The sequence below is a fragment of the Hyla sarda genome, unplaced genomic scaffold (genome assembly GCF_029499605.1).
Source record: "Hyla sarda isolate aHylSar1 unplaced genomic scaffold, aHylSar1.hap1 scaffold_882, whole genome shotgun sequence".
In the NCBI taxonomy this organism is placed as follows: domain Eukaryota; kingdom Metazoa; phylum Chordata; class Amphibia; order Anura; family Hylidae; genus Hyla; species Hyla sarda.
Window position 1 is genome coordinate 17617 of NW_026610911.1, and position 16614 is coordinate 34230.

Sequence of the window (16614 nt, forward strand, 5' to 3'; positions counted from 1 at the left end):
CCTTACAGGGTTAAAAAGAAAGATTCCTACTTTCATTGCTACCTGCTTGCTGGCTAGCCAGCTAGCCAGCCCTGTGGGCCTTGCTGCTGCTGCTGCTGCTGCTGCAGCCAAAAAACAAAAGGTGGTGCTGCTGCTGCTTCTGCTGCTTCTGCTTGTGTCTGGCCGCTGTTGGAGCGTCCAGGCACAGGACTTCTGCTGCTGCTGACTAAATGGCCTCCTTAATTGGATCATTTGAGTAGCCAGCACACCTGTGCAGGTAGGGCATGACATGATAGGCAGCTGCCTTGATAGCGGGTGGGTGCTGAATGTTCCTAATTGACAAAATAAGATTAATGCTTATGAAGAAATATAAAATCTCATCCCTTCCCCAATATCGCGCCACACCCCTACCCCTTAATTCCCTGGTTGAACTTGATGGACATATGTCTTTTTTCGACCGTACTAACTATGTAACTATGTAACATAACATGGGGGGGTCTCCTGGCTGTTCACACAGGTGTGTCATTGCTGTACATTGACCATGCATTGCTTCTGTGGTATTGCAAAGGCAAAGACAAATGCTTCCAGCCATCCATTGCACTAATGGATTGGTCATCAGCTGGCTGTCTATGTCCCGCATCAATATAGACCAAAGTACAGAGGGTTAGGCTATGCTATAGTGCACCTACCTGATGCATCAGAAGGTGCGAGGCCCTTGCTAAATTCTGTGCACAGACTTTGAGATCTATGCTTTAGACTGTATCTAAACCTGCTCCAACATGGACTGACATTCTGGCCTACTTTCAGCCGATGCGACTTGTCTGTCGCTGAACAGTCGCTTTTTATGTATTCAGCACCTATGTATAATGTTGTAAAAATGCTCTAGAAGCTAAAGTCGCAGAAATGTCACACATATTTGGCCTGCAACTTTCTGTGCGACAAATTCAGACAGGAAAAATCAGTATAAATCCTTAGAAAATTATCCCCCAGTGTCTCCATCTGCTGGCGGTATTGAATAAGCATTGCTGCACTGATGGGGTATGCATTAGACGAAAAAAAAGAAGAAAAAGAAGAATAATACGCCCAGAAAAGAGGCGAAAAGGAGAAAAACGTAAAAAAACGTGAAAAAAAAGTAAGAGGAAGAGAAGGGAAAAAAAGGTGGAAATGGGTTTAAAAGTGATTTCGGCGGAGAAATATATATATATATATATATATATATATATATACGCGCACACACACACATATATATAAACGTATTCTCCGTTGAGATATTGCAGCCGCTGCTGTGTCCAGGCCCAGGAGCCTTAGCACTGTGCTGTGATGTCACTCAATACCACTGACATTACTAGGTGTAAACAACATCTCTCCTTTGCTGTGTATGTGACTATGGAGCTGTTTGGTGATGTCGTCTATTATGGCCTTCATAGAAGCAACAGGAGATTGTTGCATCCATCTAGAACCCTCAGAACTACAGTGCTATGATGTCACTCACTTCCACAGGCCTTGCAGAGTGTAAACAACAACAACCCAGCTTTGTCGTGTATGTAACCATAGGGATTGTGATGTCACCTAGAACCTTCACAGCAGCGACAGCTTTATGAGGAGCATCAGCACTGCTCTGCCTGAGCAGAACCATCACCGCCATAGGTTGTCAAATAACCCGGATTTAACCCACACAGGTAAGTCCAATGGGGTGCAGGCATGTCCTCTATGCTTACAGCTTCCCGTGGGTGTTGGTTTGATACCGTTTGGGGACAGCCAAGGAGGCATCTGCAGGCAACAAAGGTAGGTGTGTGCTTGTGTGTGTGTTTCCTATGCAGATCCTAAGCCCAGTGTCACATGCAAGTAGGAGGAGTAAGAAGGGTTCCTGGCAAATCCGGGTTATGGATTGCATTTAAAAAGGCCCCGTGGGAGTGCAATGGGCCCCTGTCTTGCTGCTTAGCAATAATGGTATGGGTTTAGGTTCTGCTGTGTGTACTGGTGGTTGACTGCCCCCCAGCCCAGAGTGTGCATGGAAAATTGTCTGGCAGCCTCCCTGACAGCAAGCAGTGATAGTGCCCATGAAGGGGACCTTGTTGGGCCCGCCCCTTTCACGGTTATCGCTTCTCGGCCTTTTGGCTAAGATCAAGTGTAGTATCTGTTCTTATCAGTTTAATATCTGATACGTCCCCTATCTGGGGACCATATATTAAATGGATTTTTGAGAACGGGGGCCGATTTCGAAGCTTGCTTCCGTCGCCCTATGCATTGACCCGATATGGCAGTATCTTCGGGTACAGTGCACCACCCCCTTACAGGGTTAAAAAGAAAGATTCCTACTTTCATTGCTACCTGCTTGCTGGCTAGCCAGCTAGCCAGCCCTGTGGGCCTTGCTGCTGCTGCTGCTGCTGCTGCAGCCAAAAAACAAAAGGTGGTGCTGCTGCTGCTTCTGCTGCTTCTGCTTGTGTCTGGCCGCTGTTGGAGCGTCCAGGCACAGGACTTCTGCTGCTGCTGACTAAATGGCCTCCTTAATTGGATCATTTGAGTAGCCAGCACACCTGTGCAGGTAGGGCATGACATGATAGGCAGCTGCCTTGATAGCGGGTGGGTGCTGAATGTTCCTAATTGACAAAATAAGATTAATGCTTATGAAGAAATATAAAATCTCATCCCTTCCCCAATATCGCGCCACACCCCTACCCCTTAATTCCCTGGTTGAACTTGATGGACATATGTCTTTTTTCGACCGTACTAACTATGTAACTATGTAACATAACATGGGGGGGGTCTCCTGGCTGTTCACACAGGTGTGTCATTGCTGTACATTGACCATGCATTGCTTCTGTGGTATTGCAAAGGCAAAGACAAATGCTTCCAGCCATCCATTGCACTAATGGATTGGTCATCAGCTGGCTGTCTATGTCCCGCATCAATATAGACCAAAGTACAGAGGGTTAGGCTATGCTATAGTGCACCTACCTGATGCATCAGAAGGTGCGAGGCCCTTGCTAAATTCTGTGCACAGACTTTGAGATCTATGCTTTAGACTGTATCTAAACCTGCTCCAACATGGACTGACATTCTGGCCTACTTTCAGCCGATGCGACTTGTCTGTCGCTGAACAGTCGCTTTTTATGTATTCAGCACCTATGTATAATGTTGTAAAAATGCTCTAGAAGCTAAAGTCGCAGAAATGTCACACATATTTGGCCTGCAACTTTCTGTGCGACAAATTCAGACAGGAAAAATCAGTATAAATCCTTAGAAAATTATCCCCCAGTGTCTCCATCTGCTGGCGGTATTGAATAAGCATTGCTGCACTGATGGGGTATGCATTAGACGAAAAAAAAGAAGAAAAAGAAGAATAATACGCCCAGAAAAGAGGCGAAAAGGAGAAAAACGTAAAAAAACGTGAAAAAAAAGTAAGAGGAAGAGAAGGGAAAAAAAGGTGGAAATGGGTTTAAAAGTGATTTCGGCGGAGAAATATATATATATATATATATATATATATATATATATACGCGCACACACACACATATATATAAACGTATTCTCCGTTGAGATATTGCAGCCGCTGCTGTGTCCAGGCCCAGGAGCCTTAGCACTGTGCTGTGATGTCACTCAATACCACTGACATCACTAGGTGTAAACAACATCTCTCCTTTGCTGTGTATGTGACTATGGAGCTGTTTGGTGATGTCGTCTATTATGGCCTTCATAGAAGCAACAGGAGATTGTTGCATCCATCTAGAACCCTCAGAACTACAGTGCTATGATGTCACTCACTTCCACAGGCCTTGCAGAGTGTAAACAACAACAACCCAGCTTTGTCGTGTATGTAACCATAGGGATTGTGATGTCACCTAGAACCTTCACAGCAGCGACAGCTTTATGAGGAGCATCAGCACTGCTCTGCCTGAGCAGAACCATCACCGCCATAGGTTGTCAAATAACCCGGATTTAACCCACACAGGTAAGTCCAATGGGGTGCAGGCATGTCCTCTATGCTTACAGCTTCCCGTGGGTGTTGGTTTGATACCGTTTGGGGACAGCCAAGGAGGCATCTGCAGGCAACAAAGGTAGGTGTGTGCTTGTGTGTGTGTTTCCTATGCAGATCCTAAGCCCAGTGTCACATGCAAGTAGGAGGAGTAAGAAGGGTTCCTGGCAAATCCGGGTTATGGATTGCATTTAAAAAGGCCCCGTGGGAGTGCAATGGGCCCCTGTCTTGCTGCTTAGCAATAATGGTATGGGTTTAGGTTCTGCTGTGTGTACTGGTGGTTGACTGCCCCCCAGCCCAGAGTGTGCATGGAAAATTGTCTGGCAGCCTCCCTGACAGCAAGCAGTGATAGTGCCCATGAAGGGGACCTTGTTGGGCCCGCCCCTTTCACGGTTATCGCTTCTCGGCCTTTTGGCTAAGATCAAGTGTAGTATCTGTTCTTATCAGTTTAATATCTGATACGTCCCCTATCTGGGGACCATATATTAAATGGATTTTTGAGAACGGGGGCCGATTTCGAAGCTTGCTTCCGTCGCCCTATGCATTGACCCGATATGGCAGTATCTTCGGGTACAGTGCACCACCCCCTTACAGGGTTAAAAAGAAAGATTCCTACTTTCATTGCTACCTGCTTGCTGGCTAGCCAGCTAGCCAGCCCTGTGGGCCTTGCTGCTGCTGCTGCTGCTGCTGCAGCCAAAAAACAAAAGGTGGTGCTGCTGCTGCTTCTGCTGCTTCTGCTTGTGTCTGGCCGCTGTTGGAGCGTCCAGGCACAGGACTTCTGCTGCTGCTGACTAAATGGCCTCCTTAATTGGATCATTTGAGTAGCCAGCACACCTGTGCAGGTAGGGCATGACATGATAGGCAGCTGCCTTGATAGCGGGTGGGTGCTGAATGTTCCTAATTGACAAAATAAGATTAATGCTTATGAAGAAATATAAAATCTCATCCCTTCCCCAATATCGCGCCACACCCCTACCCCTTAATTCCCTGGTTGAACTTGATGGACATATGTCTTTTTTCGACCGTACTAACTATGTAACTATGTAACATAACATGGGGGGGTCTCCTGGCTGTTCACACAGGTGTGTCATTGCTGTACATTGACCATGCATTGCTTCTGTGGTATTGCAAAGGCAAAGACAAATGCTTCCAGCCATCCATTGCACTAATGGATTGGTCATCAGCTGGCTGTCTATGTCCCGCATCAATATAGACCAAAGTACAGAGGGTTAGGCTATGCTATAGTGCACCTACCTGATGCATCAGAAGGTGCGAGGCCCTTGCTAAATTCTGTGCACAGACTTTGAGATCTATGCTTTAGACTGTATCTAAACCTGCTCCAACATGGACTGACATTCTGGCCTACTTTCAGCCGATGCGACTTGTCTGTCGCTGAACAGTCGCTTTTTATGTATTCAGCACCTATGTATAATGTTGTAAAAATGCTCTAGAAGCTAAAGTCGCAGAAATGTCACACATATTTGGCCTGCAACTTTCTGTGCGACAAATTCAGACAGGAAAAATCAGTATAAATCCTTAGAAAATTATCCCCCAGTGTCTCCATCTGCTGGCGGTATTGAATAAGTGTCACGATGCCGGCTGGCAGGTAGTGGATCCTCTGTGCCAGAGAGGGATTGGCGTGGACCGTGCTAGAGGATCGGTTCTAAGTCACTACTGGTTTTCACCAGAGCCCGCCGCAAAGCGGGATGGTCTTGCTGCGGCGGTAGTGACCAGGTCGTATCCCCTAGCAACGGCTCAACCTCTCTGGCTGCTGAAGATAGGCGCGGTACAAGGGAGTAGACAGAAGCAAAGTCGGACGTAGCAGAAGGTCGGGGCAGGCAGCAAGGATCGTAGTCAGGGGCAACGGCAGAAGGTCTGGAATCACAGGCAAGGAACACACAAGGAACGCTTTCACTGGCACTAGGGCAACAAGATCCGGCGAGGGAGTGAAGGGGAAGTGAGGTGATATAGGGAAGTGCACAGGTGTAAACACTAATTGGAACCACTGCACCAATCAGCGGTGCAGTGGCCCTTTAAATCGCAAAGACCCGGCGCGCGCGCGCCCTAGGGAGCGGGGCCGCGCGCGCCGGGACAGAACTGACGGGGAGCGAGTAAGGTACGGGAGCCGGGGTGCGCATCGCGAGCGGGCGCTACCCGCATCGCGAATCGCATCCCGGCCGGAGGTGGTAACGCAGCGCCCCGGGTCCGTGGAACCGACCGGGGCGCTGCAGTGAGGGAAGTGTAGCGAGCGCTCCGGGGAGGAGCGGGGACCCGGAGCGCTCGGCGTAACAGTACCCCCCCCCTTGGGTCTCCCCCTCTTCTTGGGGCCTGAGAACCTGAGGATCAGACTTTTGTCCAGGATATTGTCCTCAGGTTCCCAGGACCTCTCTTCTGGACCACAACCCTCCCAATCCACTAAAAAAAAAGTTCTTCCCCTGACCTTTTTAGAGGCCAAAATCTCTTTAACAGAGAAGATGTCCGAGGAGCCGGAAACAGGAGTGGGAGGAACAGATTTAGGAGAAAAACGGTTGAGGATGAGAGGTTTAAGAAGAGAGACGTGAAAGGCATTAGGGATACGAAGAGAAGGAGGAAGAAGAAGTTTGTAAGAGACAGGATTAATTTGACACAAAACTTTAAAAGGACCAAGATAGCGTGGTCCCAACTTATAGCTCGGGACACGGAAACGGACATATTTAGCGGAGAGCCATACCTTGTCTCCAGGGGAAAAAATGGGAGGAGCTCTTCTTTTCTTATCTGCGAATCTCTTCATGCGAGAAGAAGCCTGTAAGAGAGAATTTTGGGTCTCTTTCCATATGGTGGAAAGATCACGAGAAATTTCATCCACAGCGGGCAGACCAGAGGGCAAGGGGGTAGGGAGGGGGGGAAGAGGGTGACGGCCGTACACCACGAAAAACGGAGATTTGGAGGAAGATTCAGAGATTCTGAAATTATACGAGAATTCGGCCCAAGGTAGAAGATCTGCCCAGTCATCCTGGCGGGAGGAAACAAAATGTCGTAAATAGTCACCCAAGATCTGGTTAATTCTCTCTACTTGTCCATTGGATTGAGGATGGTATGCAGAAGAAAAATTTAATTTAATCTTGAGTTGTTTACAGAGAGCCCTCCAGAATTTAGACACAAATTGGACGCCTCTATCCGAGACGATCTGTGTAGGCAACCCGTGAAGACGAAAAATGTGTACAAAAAATTGTTTAGCCAACTGAGGCGCTGAAGGAAGACCAGGAAGAGGGATGAAATGTGCCATTTTGGAGAATCGATCAACGACCACCCAAATAACAGTGTTGCCATGGGATGGGGGTAAGTCAGTAATAAAATCCATACCAATCAGAGACCAAGGTTGTTCGGGGACAGGTAGAGGATGAAGAAAACCAGCGGGCTTCTGGCGAGGAGTCTTATCCCGGGCACAGATAGTGCAGGCTCGCACAAAGTCCACCACATCAGTCTCTAGAGTCGGCCACCAATAAAAGCGAGAGATGAGTTGCACAGATTTCTTGATGCCCGCATGACCTGCGAGATGGGAGGAGTGACCCCATTTAAGGATCCCAAGGCGTTGGCGTGGAGAAACAAAGGTCTTTCCTGGAGGAGTTTGCCTGATGGAGGCTGGAGAAGTGGAAATCAGGCAGTCAGGAGGAATGATGTGTTGAGGAGAGAGTTCAATTTCAGAGGCATCTGAGGAACGAGAGAGAGCATCGGCCCTAATGTTTTTATCAGCAGGCCGAAAGTGAATTTCAAAATTAAATCGGGCAAAGAACAGAGACCACCTGGCCTGACGAGGATTCAGCCGTTGGGCAGACTGGAGGTAGGAGAGGTTCTTGTGATCGGTGTAAATAATAACTGGAAATCTTGATCCCTCCAGCAGATGCCTCCATTCCTCAAGTGCTAATTTAATGGCTAGAAGCTCTCGATCCCCGATGGAGTAGTTCCTCTCCGCCGGAGAGAAGGTCCTGGAAAAAAAACCACAAGTAACAGCATGCCCGGAAGAGTTTTTTTGTAGAAGGACAGCTCCAGCTCCCACTGAGGAGGCATCAACCTCCAATAGGAAGGGTTTAGATGGGTCAGGTCTGGAGAGCACGGGAGCCGAAGAAAAGGCAGACTTGAGTCGTTTAAAGGCGTCTTCCGCTTGAGGAGGCCAAGACTTGGGATCGGCATTTTTTTTTGTTAAAGCCACAATAGGAGCCACAATGGTAGAAAAATGTGGAATAAATTGCCTGTAATAATTGGCGAACCCCAAAAAACGTTGGATGGCACGGAGTCCGGAGGGGCGTGGCCAATCTAAGACGGCAGAGAGTTTATCTGGGTCCATTTGTAGTCCCTGGCCAGAGACCAAGTATCCTAGAAAAGGAAGAGATTGGCATTCAAACAGACATTTCTCTATTTTGGCATAGAGTTGATTATCACGAAGTCTCTGAAGAACCATACGGACATGCTGGCGGTGTTCTTCAAGATTGGCAGAAAAAATCAGGATATCGTCCAGATATACAACAACACAGGAGTATAGTAGATCACGAAAAATTTCATTAACAAAGTCTTGGAAGACGGCAGGGGCGTTGCATAGACCAAAGGGCATGACCAGATACTCAAAGTGTCCATCTCTGGTGTTAAATGCCGTTTTCCATTCATCCCCCTCTCTGATGCGGATGAGATTATAAGCACCTCTTAAGTCCAGTTTGGTAAAAATATGGGCACCTTGGAGACGATCAAAGAGTTCAGAGATGAGGGGTAGGGGGTAGCGGTTCTTAACCGTGATTTTATTAAGACCGCGGTAGTCAATGCAAGGACGTAGAGAGCCATCTTTTTTGGACACAAAGAAAAATCCGGCTCCGGCAGGAGAGGAGGATTTACGGATAAAGCCCTTTTTTAAATTTTCTTGGACGTATTCAGACATGGCAAGAGTCTCTGGGACGGACAGAGGATAGATTCTGCCCCGGGGTGGAGTAGTGCCCGGGAGGAGGTCAATGGGACAATCATAAGGCCTGTGAGGAGGTAGAGTCTCAGCTTGTTTTTTGCAAAAAACGTCCGCAAAGTCCATATAGGCCTTAGGGAGACCGGTTACATGAGGAAGCACAGGGACACGGCAAGGTTTACTGGGAACCGGTTTTAAGCAGTCCTTGGAACAAGAGGGCCCCCAACTCTTGATCTCCCCAGTGGACCAATCCAGGATTGGGGAATGGAGTTGAAGCCAGGGAAGTCCAAGAAGGATTTCAGAAGTGCAATTGGGGAGGACCAACAGTTCAATCCTCTCGTGATGAGATCCGATGCACATTAGAAGGGGCTCCGTGCGGAAACGTATAGTACAGTCCAATCTTTCATTGTTTACACAATTGATGTAGAGGGGTCTGGCGAGACTGGTCACCGGGATGTTGAACCTGTTGACGAGAGAGGCTAAGATGAAATTTCCTGCAGATCCAGAGTCCAAGAAGGCCACAGCAGAGAAGGAGAAGGCAGAGGCAGACATCCGCACAGGCACTGTAAGACGTGGAGAAGCAGAGTAGACATCAAGGACTGTCTCACCTTTGTGCGGAGTCAGCGGACGTCTTTCCAGGCGGGGAGGACGGATAGGACAATCCTTCAGGAAGTGTTCGGTACTAGCACAGTACAGGCAGAGATTCTCCATGCGGCGTCGTGTCCTCTCTTGGGGTGTCAGGCGAGACCGGTCGACCTGCATAGCCTCCACGGCGGGAGGCACAGGAACAGATTGCAGGGGACCAGAGGAGAGAGGAGCCGGGGAGAAGAAACGCCTCGTGCGAACAGAGTCCATATCCTGGCGGAGCTCCTGACGCCGTTCGGAAAAACGCATGTCAATGCGAGTGGCAAGATGGATGAGTTCATGTAGGTTAGCAGGGATTTCTCGTGCGGCCAGAACATCTTTAATGTTGCTGGATAGGCCTTTTTTAAAGGTCGCGCAGAGTGCCTCATTATTCCAGGATAATTCTGAAGCAAGGGTACGGAACTGTACGGCATACTCGCCAACGGAAGAATTACCCTGGACCAGGTTCAACAGGGCAGTCTCAGCAGAAGAGGCTCGGGCAGGTTCCTCAAAGACACTTCGAATTTCCGAGAAGAAGGAGTGTATAGAGGCAGTGACGGGGTCATTGCGGTCCCAGAGCGGTGTGGCCCAAGCCAGGGCTTTTCCAGACAGCAGGCTGACTACGAAAGCCACCTTAGACCTTTCAGTGGGGAACTGGTCCGACATCATCTCCAAGTGTAATGAACATTGGGAAAGAAAGCCACGGCAAAACTTAGAGTCCCCATCAAATTTATCCGGCAAGGATAGTCGTATTCCAGAAGCGGCCACTCGCTGCGGAGGAGGTACAGGAGCTGGCGGAGGAGATGATTGCTGGAGCTGTGGTAGTAACTGTTGTAGCATAACAGTCAGTTGAGACAGCTGTTGGCCTTGTTGCGCAATCTGTTGTGACTGCTGGGCGACCACCGTGGTGAGGTCAGCGACAACTGGCAGAGGAACTTCAGCGGGATCCATGGCCGGATCTACTGTCACGATGCCGGCTGGCAGGTAGTGGATCCTCTGTGCCAGAGAGGGATTGGCGTGGACCGTGCTAGAGGATCGGTTCTAAGTCACTACTGGTTTTCACCAGAGCCCGCCGCAAAGCGGGATGGTCTTGCTGCGGCGGTAGTGACCAGGTCGTATCCCCTAGCAACGGCTCAACCTCTCTGGCTGCTGAAGATAGGCGCGGTACAAGGGAGTAGACAGAAGCAAAGTCGGACGTAGCAGAAGGTCGGGGCAGGCAGCAAGGATCGTAGTCAGGGGCAACGGCAGAAGGTCTGGAATCACAGGCAAGGAACACACAAGGAACGCTTTCACTGGCACTAGGGCAACAAGATCCGGCGAGGGAGTGAAGGGGAAGTGAGGTGATATAGGGAAGTGCACAGGTGTAAACACTAATTGGAACCACTGCACCAATCAGCGGTGCAGTGGCCCTTTAAATCGCAAAGACCCGGCGCGCGCGCGCCCTAGGGAGCGGGGCCGCGCGCGCCGGGACAGAACTGACGGGGAGCGAGTAAGGTACGGGAGCCGGGGTGCGCATCGCGAGCGGGCGCTACCCGCATCGCGAATCGCATCCCGGCCGGAGGTGGTAACGCAGCGCCCCGGGTCCGTGGAACCGACCGGGGCGCTGCAGTGAGGGAAGTGTAGCGAGCGCTCCGGGGAGGAGCGGGGACCCGGAGCGCTCGGCGTAACAATAAGCATTGCTGCACTGATGGGGTATGCATTAGACGAAAAAAAAGAAGAAAAAGAAGAATAATACGCCCAGAAAAGAGGCGAAAAGGAGAAAAACGTAAAAAAACGTGAAAAAAAAGTAAGAGGAAGAGAAGGGAAAAAAAGGTGGAAATGGGTTTAAAAGTGATTTCGGCGGAGAAATATATATATATATATATATATATATATATATATATATATATATATACGCGCACACACACACATATATATAAACGTATTCTCCGTTGAGATATTGCAGCCGCTGCTGTGTCCAGGCCCAGGAGCCTTAGCACTGTGCTGTGATGTCACTCAATACCACTGACATCACTAGGTGTAAACAACATCTCTCCTTTGCTGTGTATGTGACTATGGAGCTGTTTGGTGATGTCGTCTATTATGGCCTTCATAGAAGCAACAGGAGATTGTTGCATCCATCTAGAACCCTCAGAACTACAGTGCTATGATGTCACTCACTTCCACAGGCCTTGCAGAGTGTAAACAACAACAACCCAGCTTTGTCGTGTATGTAACCATAGGGATTGTGATGTCACCTAGAACCTTCACAGCAGCGACAGCTTTATGAGGAGCATCAGCACTGCTCTGCCTGAGCAGAACCATCACCGCCATAGGTTGTCAAATAACCCGGATTTAACCCACACAGGTAAGTCCAATGGGGTGCAGGCATGTCCTCTATGCTTACAGCTTCCCGTGGGTGTTGGTTTGATACCGTTTGGGGACAGCCAAGGAGGCATCTGCAGGCAACAAAGGTAGGTGTGTGCTTGTGTGTGTGTTTCCTATGCAGATCCTAAGCCCAGTGTCACATGCAAGTAGGAGGAGTAAGAAGGGTTCCTGGCAAATCCGGGTTATGGATTGCATTTAAAAAGGCCCCGTGGGAGTGCAATGGGCCCCTGTCTTGCTGCTTAGCAATAATGGTATGGGTTTAGGTTCTGCTGTGTGTACTGGTGGTTGACTGCCCCCCAGCCCAGAGTGTGCATGGAAAATTGTCTGGCAGCCTCCCTGACAGCAAGCAGTGATAGTGCCCATGAAGGGGACCTTGTTGGGCCCGCCCCTTTCACGGTTATCGCTTCTCGGCCTTTTGGCTAAGATCTTGTATCTTGTCAAGGGGCTCTGAGTTCGTCGAACCTTCGGCCTTGAGGCATCGGCGGTTTTTTAGCCGTCTTAAGCCTCATGCTGCTATAGGAGGAGGACTTACAAAGAACGGGAAGGCGATCCCCCATGGCGACCCTTAGGTTTGCTGCGCATACTGAAACTCGGATTAAGAACACCTTCCGTATTGAAGTGGATGAGGAGAAAAAGGAGAAGATGACTTTGGAATTTTTTGTCAAGAGAATTATGCTGGATTTATTGCACATTCAGAGAGAAGATGTGTTTTGCCTAAAAGACCCAGGTAAAGGACTTTTCATTCTTACCTTGACTTCCGCATCTGCATGTGACCATATGTTTGAGAAAGTTCGGGAGCTTGCCAATGAGGAGGATATGAAAGGACTTGTTTTCATTGCTCTATATTCTAATGGTGATGTTCCACTGGTGGTTACTATGCACGATCCATACGTGGATATAAGAGACATTGTCTTATTTTTAAACCAATATTGTGCGGAAGTCAAATACTCTCATAAAATAATGAATGCAATGGACTTTTGGACTGGAAAGCATAAGTTTGCTGTTAAGTTCAGAGAAGATGTGAGAGGAATTGGAGGTCTGTGTCGCCCACCTGCAAATTTTTTAATTGGGCGTAAACGTGGCTATTTATTCTACCCTGGGATGCCGTATTATTGCAGGAAATGCCATGAATATGGTCATACACAAGAATCTTGCAAAGAGGAAGTGGTTATTTGCAAAAGATGTGGCCAAAAAGGCCACACCACTTTGGACTGTCAAAATGAGATTCTGTGTAATGTGTGTAAGCAGAAAGGACACGCTTTTAAGGATTGTCCTCAACGCTCCTGGGCCAATATTGTGGCTACGTCGGCTGGTCCCTCGATGAGGAAGAGCTCCATGGATGCTGTGCCTGTGCCTAAGACCCACACCCTGAAAGTGATGCCTGAGTCTTCTGCTACCGGAATTCCTGTGATACCTGCTGTGGCTCATGTCTCCAAAAGCATTGTGTCCCCGGGGAAGGTCGTGGGACCTGAGACAGAAGTGAGGGGTTCTCCTCTCATGGAAGTTGAGGGTCCTGGACCGCCCAGAAGGGATACAGAGGAGATGGATGTAGAAGAACGGCGAAAGAGGAAAAGCAGAGACCGGAAAGAGGAAAAGGGCCTTAACATCAAAAGGAGTGGTCGAGTTAGTGCGGACGAGGGGAACGTGGAGATTGTCTGCCAAAAGGTTATAACAGCATCCGACCCTGTTAATATTGAGGAATTTGTGTCACCACCTACAGATTGGGGTTCTTTGTCTGAGGATAATGAATGACCCAGGAGCTACCAAGTGTTAATATCTCCTCCTTCAATGTGAGGAGTTTGAAGAGCCCAGAGAGGAGGGCTGCTTTATTTTCTTTCTTGTCTTCTTTGCCTACAGACATTTTATTTTTACAGGAATGTGCCTTTGATTATGATATCAATTATTCATCTTTGAGATCTGAATGGACTCTTGGCCCGTCTGTGTGGTCAGGGGATAATGAGAGGAAAGTGACTGGTGTTGGCATACTGTTCAAGAGCAGTGAGTATAAAGTTACCTCCTTCACAGACATTGTACCCGGTAGAGCCCTGCTCGTTCATATTATTTATAATGACATGAATATGAGACTTTTAAATGTATATGCCTCTCCAGATAAGGATGAAAGATCTGATTTATTAGAGAAAATTCAGTTTTATTTACCGGGTTCATCCCCGCTTATCATCGCTGGTGATTTTAATTGTATAATGGCAGGAGAGGAGCGGGCTGGAGGATCTGAACAAAGGAAAGATAAGACTGAAAAACAACTAAAGGATTTTATAGTTGATTTTAATTTAAAAGATTTGTGGAGAACCTCTTTCCCTAATGACCCTGGGTATACCTGGGGGAATAGCCTTTTTATGTCAAGGATTGATTATATTTTTGCTTCTGGATTTGCATTTTATGGGAACATGCAATTGACTTCTACCTTTTTTTCAGATCATAAGATTTTATCTGCTACATGTAAGTTTGATGGGGTTTGCAGAGCCAAAGGAGTCTGGCGTCTGAATGTCTCTTTGCTTGAAGATGAAGAAATTAAATGTAATTTTATCTATCTTTTTAAAAAATTGCAGAACTCAAGGACTAATTTTAATTCTCTTTTAGCATGGTGGGAATTCTGCAAGGTAAAATTTAAAGAGTATTTTATTAAGATGGGTGTTAAAAAAACAAAAGAGAAATTGAAATGGTATAGAGATCTTAACACAAAACTACAAACCTATTATCAACTCAAAGAGCTGGGTGTATATGTAGACGATCTGATTTTAAGTGTTAAAAGTGATATTCAGAAGGCTATAACTAACAAAGGGAAAGAAATAATTTTTAACTCCAAAGTTGAATGTAAAGAGAAGGATGAAAAGTGTACAAGATTCTTTTTTAAAAAGGTAATGGAAACAAAAAAGTTAATGATTAACATTGAGGATGAAACTACTAATGTAGGAATGTTATCCAAAGCTAAATCCTTTTATCAAGATCTGTTTAATGAGAAACCCATTGATATATCTGCTGCTAATTTTCTCCTAAGCACTTTAGATTGTGGTTTAAGTAAGGAGGACCAAGATGCACTTTGCACAGAAGTAAGATGCCAAGAATTAGAAATTGCTGCTAAAAGTTTATCCACAGGTAAAACACCAGGTTCTGATGGACTTCCTGTAGAGTTTTATAAAACCTTTTGGGAAATTTTTAAAGATGATTTGCTTAATATTTTTAAGGAGGCTTTTAATTCTGATGTTCTACCTTTATCTTGGAGGAGTGGTATAGTGTCTCTGATCCCCAAAAAGGGGGATAGGAACAGCTTAGAAAATTGGAGACCAATTACGCTTCTTAATGTTGATTATAAGATTATGTCAAAAATTTTTGTTAACAGAATGAAGCCATTTTTGCACAAGGTCATCCATGTGGATCAGGTATGTGGTGTCCCAGGAAGGAGTGTAGCTGAACCTTTAAATGCTATTAGGGACGTCATATGGTATCAGCAAGAGCGGAATCAAAATATAGCCATTCTATCTCTAGATTTTCATAAAGCGTTCGATAGAGTATCACATTGTTTTTTATGGATGGTTTTACAACGCATGGGTTTTCCTAACATACTTATTAAGCAAATTGCTCTCTTATATAAAGGTTCTTTTAGCAGGATTTTAATAAATGGTTTCCTTACAGATTTTATTAATTTATCATCAGGGGTAAAGCAAGGCTGCCCTCTGTCTCCTATACTGTTTATATGTGCAATAGAACCTCTGTTAAACTTAATAAGGAATGATAAAATAATAAAAGGAGTGCCAGTTCCTGGAGGTAATAATGCCACCCTTAAAGTGTGTGGCTATATGGATGATATTAATGTTTTTTGTGAAAGTTCCTTCTCTTTACAAAGAGTTGTTGATGTTACTGATTTCTTTTGTAAAGCTTCTGCTTTTAAACTTAATTTATCTAAATGTGACTGTTTTTATATAGGTAAATGGGAAAACGTGCAAATACCAAACCTAAAATTACAGTCAGAAAAAATAAAAATCCTTGGAGTCATCTTTGATAAAAATAACAATGGTGAGGAAAGTTGGCTAATGGTAAAAGAAAAGGTAAAGAAGAAAGTAGACTTTTGGTCCCTTAGGAAATTATCTTTAGAAGGTAAAATTTTGGTGATTAAGGCTATGCTAATACCCATTATGCTCTATTTAAATATGATTTATCCTCCTAATGAACTTATGTCTAGGCAACTTCAGAGGATTCTCTTTGAGTTTCTATGGAGTTCTAAAGCAGAAAAATTAAAAAGAGATATTATGTATAAGTCACAAAAAAATGGAGGAAAACAGGTTCCCTGTATTAGAAAATTTTTATACTTAAGGTTTTTTAGTTGGTGTTTTAGGGGACTTTTTATGAAAAGTGTATGGTCCTGTTTTTTAAAGTACTCTGCGGGACATATTTTTAGAAGAAGAAAATGGGTGTTTTTATCATTATCTTCTCCTGTACTTTTAACTCCGCCTAAACATTATGCCATCTTAGAAAAAATAATACGTATGTATAACCTTAAAGACTTTGACTTGTTAACCTTGAGGGATGCTCGCAAGATAGAAGTACAGTTAAATTTGCAAGAAGAAATATGTATGGTCTCTAATTTTTCTTATAATAGGTGTGTACAAATATGGAAAAAGGTAAACGAGCCATATCTTTTTAATGAGCACAAGGATTTAGCATGGATGATTATCCATGAGTGTCTTCCGGTAAGATTTTTCCAATATAGAAGAGGTCTAAATGCTGT

The 16614-nt window shown here is 46.1% G+C and overlaps 2 non-coding genes across 2 annotated transcripts; both read left to right on the forward strand.

Moving 5' to 3' along the window:
- The first annotated feature begins 2077 nt into the window (after positions 1-2077).
- Positions 2078-2268, forward strand: LOC130348399 (U2 spliceosomal RNA). The gene has a single exon (XR_008886079.1). It is a non-coding gene; the product is annotated as a U2 spliceosomal RNA (small nuclear RNA).
- A 2082-nt stretch (positions 2269-4350) lies between these two features.
- Positions 4351-4541, forward strand: LOC130348400 (U2 spliceosomal RNA). Its single transcript, XR_008886080.1, has one exon. It is a non-coding gene; the product is annotated as a U2 spliceosomal RNA (small nuclear RNA).
- Positions 4542-16614: the final 12073 nt, after the last annotated feature.